This window comes from Schistocerca nitens, chromosome 2 (assembly GCF_023898315.1).
Source record: "Schistocerca nitens isolate TAMUIC-IGC-003100 chromosome 2, iqSchNite1.1, whole genome shotgun sequence".
In the NCBI taxonomy this organism is placed as follows: domain Eukaryota; kingdom Metazoa; phylum Arthropoda; class Insecta; order Orthoptera; family Acrididae; genus Schistocerca; species Schistocerca nitens.
The window spans coordinates 249,073,312-249,081,775 of record NC_064615.1 but is presented as its reverse complement, the minus strand read 5'-3'; positions in this window follow the sequence as shown (position 1 = coordinate 249,081,775).

The following is an 8,464-nucleotide window of genomic DNA, read 5'->3' as shown; positions in this document are numbered from 1 at the left end:
CTACTGACCTACAGATTCACCTGCTACTCCTTCGAGTCAATTGGCTCTCCTCTCCGCATTGTAGACCAGCTGTATGTATTGCTACGACAACACCAACCAGCTCACCACTCACCGCTGGTTGGCACAACTGCTACTGTTTACCAGCCGTCTGCTGGCAGAGGCAGAGCTTGCTCCACATCTGTGCTCTCAACACTGCCTGGCAGTATCCACTCACTCTCTCCACTATCCGAACATTCTAGGATTGCCCATGCACCATATGTCCCAGTAAACACACCAGATCAAATTGATGAGGACAAGCCTCCTCCGCTGCCACAGTCACCACCACCACCACCACATCCGGCTCATCTGTACTGCTGGTACCACAAGGTTTTCAGTGATAATGCTAAGAAGTGCCGGTTACCTTGCCAGCACCCAAGCCAACCACAGGACCTAAAAGACGCCGAGTCCTGCAGGCAACCTCACAGGCGTCCCCATACATTGCACTCCGTCCACTTATCTGCCCGGCCAAACGGTCATTTGTATGTGACTGACATTTCGTCACAGCTTGTTTTCCTAGTCGGCACTGGTGCTGATGTGTCTATCATACCTACATTGATGGCTCTCCCTGTCTTTTCACTGACGAGGTCACTTCTGTGAGCTGTCGACATATCAGCGTTACAAACCTCACGCTCTGTCAAAGTTACGGTGGACCTATCTCCTTCTCTGTGTTTTCCGTGGACTTTCTGCATTGTTGACATCGATGAACCAATTCTTGGTATGGATTTTTTGTCCCATTACAAACTCTCTCCGAACGTGGTTCAGGGCTCAGTTATACACCATACCACTAACACTCAGATATTGTGCTCCCGCACTTATGTTCCATGTTCTGTTTCTCTTGCAGCATGTGAGTTAGTACACGAGTGGTCTGCCATCACAGGCAATGTTGTGACCTGCGTCACTAACCTACTGTCAGAATGCGACTCGGCGGCACAACTCTGCTGGCAAAACGATTAGCTGAAACAACAAATAGCACACACTTACAATGAGCTCATTGCGGCTCGTACCTCGCTGCTGAAACTGCAGTCCACAGTGCCACCATCTAACCTTGTTTCTCCAGCAGACACCGGCTCAGACACTCAGCAGGTTAATCCAAAAACATTTATTGCGTCTGACGATTCATGTCTGGTAGACACCACACCCCCGAAGCAGTCACCACGTTCAGTGCCATGTGTTTCAAACAGTGCTTCTAATGACAATCGCGTGCACGATGCGACCATGCCCACCATGCAGGCAGCCGCCCCGCGTGTTGATAAACATTCTTCCTCCCTCGTGCGCCAACCGCATGACTCAGTAGCCATCACTCTTCCCCACGCAACGCCAACGCCTCTCTTGCCCATGCCGGTTACACAAGGCAAGGCTGACAACATACAGTCGCTGCACATCCCGACCCGCTCCATGCTGCGCATGCAGCCAACCTCAACAAACAAGTGCACGCCGTGCTCACGTAATAGGCATGTGACTTTCATGCTGCCTTTTCCCCACCCGTGCTCATGGTTATGCCTCCTTGTCATGCCCCATTCGTCCAAAAACTTCACATCAGGATGTTACTCAACCTTGTGTGCAGTTCTCAGTTTCTTCCGTCACTGATGGAACAACACACAAGATAATTACCACTGCTGGCCCTCCTATTAGGCCCAGGGTTAGACGCCTCAACCCCATTAAGATGTGCATGGCCTGGCAGCAAATTAATAAAGTTTTGGAGGCAGGTATTCTACAACCATTGGACAGCAACTGGTCTTCACTGATTTACCTTGTCCCCAAACATGACGGTTCTTTTCAAATGTGCGGTAATTACAATGCTTAAACACCTGTACCGTCATGGACAATTACCCTGTGCCAAACATAAATGATTTCACTCACATGTTATCGGGTGCCACAATCTTCAGTGTGATTGACTGTAAACGGGCCTATCACCAGATTCCCTTAGCGCTGGAAGACAGCTATTATCATGCCACTCGGTTTGTTCCAATACAACTTCATGCCATTTGGCCTGAAAAACGCGGCACAAACATGGCAACGTTTCATCGACTCAATCTTACGACAGTTCGAGTTTTGATTTGCATATCTGGATGATGTAATGCCACTTCCCCGGACAAAAAATGAAGAAAGAAAAAATAGCAACCAATACCCCAAAAATTTCCCCAAAACAAGTTCCAAATTCCATGAAAAGTGAAAAAGTAACCAAAGTTCTATTTAACACTATTGTCTGGATAATAACCAGTAATTGAGGCAAGAACCTTAAACTTAGTAATTTATCAACTTACAAAAGAAAGGTAGAATCTCAGTAAACTCTAATTCAAAATCATAGTAAATCACAAAATCATTATAATTAAAATTAGCAAAGTAGAACCAACAATCTCAAAGAATACTTCGTGTGAGTACTCTTTGAGAATCGTGAGTAACGGCTAAGGAAAATTTGATCCATTGTCACTACGTTATGAGAGTTAGCCAAAGCTGGTCAGACTTGTTTGAATGCTCGTGTATGCTAGATTGTTTTTCGAGGACTGATAATTGCAATCTACTATGACGCAGTGAAACGAAACATTGACTTCAACTATAACATCGTTTAGAATTCAGATAGAGGACTACCTTATATTAGACCGAAGTGAACTTTTTAATTAGATAACATGAACTCAACTCTAGTTAGGCCTTGAACAGTGATAGACAATTAACTTCATTCATAATTGCAAATGGACTCTGGAACTTGGCAATAGTTTTAAAGCAGACAATCTACAAATCCCCCCCACCTGGGAAAGCACCTCACGGCCTTATTAGAAAGTGAGTGTTATTGTGAAATAAACCACCCTTTCGTGCCAATTTACGCATTTGTGATTCCAAATTACAAAATTGTTTAGAAACATAACTGTGATCTTCTGCGTACTGCAATAATATTTTACCGAAGCGCTCAGAGCATATCTAGAAACTCTTTGGCGTTAGAAAGCAATCACAATGTTACGACTTATTAGAGATTTGAAATTACAACCAAGCTATGGCGAAGTTGGTGCCAGTGGAACTGAATTGAATTTATCATTAATATTTTAATAGCAACTGTTAAACCATAAAATATAAACGAGTTAATTACGATGAGTAGCATAATATTGGTCACAATTGGTAAAGTAAATATCAGGCACACTGTAGGGAAGCAGCCTACTCACGCTGTAGTAAATTCACATCAGTTTCCATTGTGTGCCAGCCAGTCTGCTGTAACTAGCTCTGATGTCATAAATATTGCGCAATACTTTAAAAATCAAGCAAATGACCTAAAACTTTTCTAGCATGTCAGGTTCAAAATGGCTCTGAGCACTATGGGACTCAACTGCTGAGGTCATTAGTCCCCTAGAACTTAGAACTAGTTAAACCGAACTAACCTAAGGACATCACACACATCCATGCCCGAGGCAGGATTCGAACCTGCGACCGTAGCGGTCGCGCGGTTCCAGACTGCAGCGCCAGAGCCGCGCGGCCACTTCGGCCGGCTAGCATGTCAGGAATAATATTAAATTAATGTGTGTTGAATATCAATTCGATAACTTAAGCCATTTCCGAGATTTGGACGTTTTTCTGTAAAAATCATTGGCGCAACAGAAAAGAGCTAGAGACTTCAAAATTTATATTTAGATTCATCTTTCATAATGATTTAATAAAAACTGTACTTTGGATTTCACAAATTAAGATTTTAGTGGAAATTCATGATTTTCTGGTTTTCGTCTCAAAACTGAAGGAAGCAAGATAGATTAAGTAGGCTAAGAAATAAGGCTAGGATGTTTAGATTTAAATAGGTTGGAGGTCCGCTATGACTATGAAGATGTGAAAAGTTTCTTTTGAATACCTATAAAATTATGGCGATAGCGGATCTCAAAAGGGCCAGTTCAGAGCTCATCTGCTGCGTGCAGTGTAATTAAATTAATTCTCTCGCCCAAAATATTTAACTTAGCTACGTCAAAATTTTATTATCAATACTTACCTGCGTGCTGAATGCACAGTTAAATTAAGAGCTTCATCGGCCACCAGCAAGAGAAGCTATAATTTATTATGTAACTTGAAGTGGTGCGTTACTAGTCCAGCGGCTAGTCGGGAGAGCCGATTTGATCAGGCGTTCCCTTAGCCGTCCGCACCGCGGCTTTATATATAAGAGCGCTGCGCGAGGAAGCAAGGCCCCAGTTCTCTCCAGACGCTGAATAACACGCCATCTGTGTCGGCAGTCGCGTCGTGTCGGTATCACTGCTACAAACAGCCTCGGGTGCCGTATTCAGTTACTAGAGATACGCGTAACCATGAAATCATTTCAAGTGAAGTGTTAATTCTGGGATGATTTTCATTATCTAGCTTCAGTGTGCGTATTGTCGTATTTTCACGTGCCGTCGCGGGACAGACATTCTACCAATAATTTAGCGTGGCGTTTGATGAAATACTCTCATCAAATTATGGCGAGCATTCATTTCAACATTTAATTCGGACATTTATAGTTGCATCAGCGCATTAGACTCTGAACTGCTCTGTTAGTTAGGTTGTAGGGATACTTGTGCTTTTTATTTGTGACTTTGAGAATATACTCAACTATTTTGGAAAATCGTTTTTGATTAGAAATCCCGGACAATCTCCTAATTCCTCAGAGCTATAAGCTGCAGCTATAATATTCTTCTCAGATGAAGTGGGCACTAGGAACTCTAATTACAGGCTTCACGTTTTGTTAAATCGCTTTCTGGGGGCTAAAAAGTAAATAGAGAGCCAGTGTTGAGAACGGCGAAAGACAGCATTAACAACTTGCTAATAGCCAGAAACTGATTCAACATTCAAGCTTTTATACAGCAACAACATTTCCCTTCTTAAGCGCCGCCCCACATATGGTGCATCGGCCGGGAAATCGACTACGTGAAAGTGATTTTTAACTATTCGGATTCGCGAGTGGAATGCGACACGCAGCTGAGTAATAGAACAGTGAAAGTGTTAAGTGTGCATGTGGACGACGCAATTGGATTAACAACGCATCTGGATTCACGGAGCTGGCACTGAGTCTAGCGGTGCTGCCGGCATCGCGAGTAGCCAGTTTCGCCGCACCGCAGTCGTCAGCCGCAGCAGCCGGAGCCGCGCCTGTAGTTACGGGCCACGCAAACACACAATAGCCGTCGGAGTGCCGTCTGCAGTTCAACGTGCCACGTCGCATCAGTAATCCTGGTACGCCGCGCCGACAACGTCGTGCAGAAGGAACTAAGTTAAGTGAAAAGCTGTTAAAAATTTTACTAACCTGCACTAAAAGACTGTCGGCGATGGAACCGCCAAAAGAAACTGAGTTTAAACTGAAATTAGAACCTATGTCTGTTGAGGGAACTATAAATTCAGACAACGGTTCAAGTATAAACGTGCATGAAAGTAGTAATGTTAAGGTGAAATATGAAATATTGTCTCCTGACAGTAGTGTGGGAAGGGGCAATGATTCAATAATAGAGACTCCTGTAGTTAAGCAGAAAGCAGAAATTGTTAATTTATTGGATGATAGTTTCTCTGATGAATTAAAGATGAAGCAGTCATCAGAGATGGTAGAGTTTAAGAAGGAGAAGTTAGATATAATTGATCAATCTGAAGTTTCATTTAGTTTTAATGATTCTGGTATTGGAGCTAGTTTTTCGTCACCTGAGTGTGATAAAAAGCCAGCTAGTGAGCAACCCAAAGATGCTGGGGCTGTTGATTTAAATGTTATATTACAAGCAATAGCTGCCAGTAATGCTGAATTAAAGTCTGAAATAAGTGAAAAGGTTAAAAGCAGTAATGCAAAAATGTCAGCCAGTAATGCTAGAATGACAGCTGAATTAAAATCTGATATAATTGAGGTAAATAACAGGATTGTGGCCAGCCAAACAAATTTTAATAAACGATTGGAGGTAATGGACGATACCTTCAAGGCTGGTTGCAATAAGTTGAAAGAGGATCTAGACAGTTTGAATTGTAAAATTGATTACAATCATGAGGATATTAAGAAAAAGGTTGCTCAGCAATTTTCTGAAATGTATAAAACAATAAAATCCGAAGTTGCTGAGGTTCGCAAAGACTTCCAAATGGAAGATGCGAAGCTGGAGCACAAGTTAACAGAAAAGATCGAGACGGAGTCTGAACTGTGCTCAGATAGGTTTAAAGATGTTAATATAAAAGTAAACATATGTGAAGCAAACGTAGATGCAATCAAAACTGATACTACTCATATTGTACAAAGAGTAGAAAATGTTGAAATGAAAGTAGAAAATATCAGTACTAACATTGCTAACCTTGAGAGTAAAGTAGCTTCAGTAACTTCTGGTAATGGTAGTATACAACAAGTTGTAGCTACAAACGCCGCTTTTATCGGGTGCAAGGCAAGGAATCAATTAAAGAGTTTGCTAGGTCATGGATCTCACGTTTGTCACATTTGGCCGAAAAGCTGAAACCTGAAATGATTATACTAGGTCTTGAAGCCAAACTGCCATGGTATTGGCAAACTAGAATTATATCTGCCCCTAGAGACAATCTGGATCGTTTCATTGAATATCTGGAACATGTAGAACGTGTTGCTGCCAATGAGGAGCAAGCACGTAATAACAGAAATGCCAATAACAATAATAGTAATTTTCGGAACGAGCAAAATGGCAATGTAAACATCAGAACAGTAGGTGTTCGCCATCCTAAGAGAGGTAGGAATTGGGGAAATAATTATCAGAACCAACAATGGCATCCAAATGACAGTAATGTTGTTCCAAACAGAAATATGCATGTAAACAACAGTACGGAAAGTAATGCTATGCCAGTTAACTATAATGAAAATAAAGGAAACAGCAGTAGGCCGAGGCAGGAAAACTAGTTCCCGTCTATGAGGACACTGGCGCTCACCAGGCGGTTACTTTTCCTAAGCCAGTAGTTAAGGGAATTGGTAAGACAGATCAGAATACTCAAACTGAACATATAGATGAAGAGTCGGTAGCACCTAAGGATACAACAGAAATATTAGATCACTCACAGTATTTGATAGATACCGTGTTAGAGACGCTTTCTAAGTGGGAAGAGCAAGAGAAGGCGCAGCAGTGTAATGATAGGGAAGAGCTACAAAATACTGAATTGACAGGTGAAGAAGCAGAAGAAATTCATGCTTATATTTACGATGAAGATGATGTGCTCTTATCTAAAGTGCCTGTGCAGGATGTCGATAATGTACTAATAGATTTAGGACAGGAGATAAGTGAGAATGTAGAGGGTAGGCTGTTGAGGGTCGATGAACCCAGTAGCTGTGACCAGTTGTCACTTGAGAAGGAAACCGACGATAATGGTGAAAGTGGTTTAGCTGTAACTAGTGTTATGCCCGGTCTGGAGGCGCAGAATCGCTCAGACTACAGTAATTTGGGTTATGTTCAGCAAACTAAATGTAATGAAGTCGTGCGGTGTTTCAATTTGAAATTAATAGACCGACTGGAAAAGGCAGCTGAAAATGTAATTCAGGAAACCCCTACACACTGTGACCTAAATGTAATGAAGACAGATGTTGATCACTTTAGTTGGAGACAAATCCAAAAGGAACTACTAGATGAATTTGAGGAACCACCTGTACAACCTAGAATAAGCCACCCTATAATAATAGTGAATATATTGGGTATCAATGTACGTTGTCTCTTAGACAGTGGAAGTGAGGTGAGTGCGATATCACAGTCCTTCTTTGATGCATTACCAGGTAAAGACAAGCTTACAGTAATGAGAGTATCAGGACTAAGAATAATTGGTGCTACTGGCAAGGTGTCAAAAACAGTAAAGCAAGAAGCTTTACTGCCCTTTAACATTAATGGTGATTTAATTGATCATCCATGTTTAATTGTAAACAATCTCAGTATTGAGGTTTTAATTGGCATAGATTTCTTGTCAAAATATCAGAGTGTTGTTGACTTTGAAAGAAGCCAGTTAAAAATGGTCTTGCCAATAACCGGAGTAATTACAGTCCCTTTTAGTGGTAAATATGTAGTAACTGATGATGAAACTTGGGAGCTGCCTATACGAGTTCTGAAAAATAGGAGATATTGGGATGAAGGTGTTAATCTTAGTACAAGTAAGCTAAACACAGAAGAAGAAGAAGAAGAAGAAGAAGCAAATATTTTGGACAAAATAGAAGTTAAATTGCAGGAAATCGATAAGATTTCAGCTAATCAGAAGGAAGAACTGAGACAGGTTCTAAAAAGGCATCATAAGGTATTTTCAGATCGACCTGGCATAGTCAAAGGTTAAGAATGTCAATTAAAGGTGAAACCTGGCCAAGTATTTTTCAGGAAGCCATATCAAATACATGTAGCTAGGAAGGAGGCAGTTCGAAAGGAGATACAGAGAATGCTAGAGTGGGGTGTGATTGAAAAAGCGGTCAGTGAGTACAATAATCCTCTTGTTGTTGTACCAAAAAGAGACGGGAGTGTCAGATTGG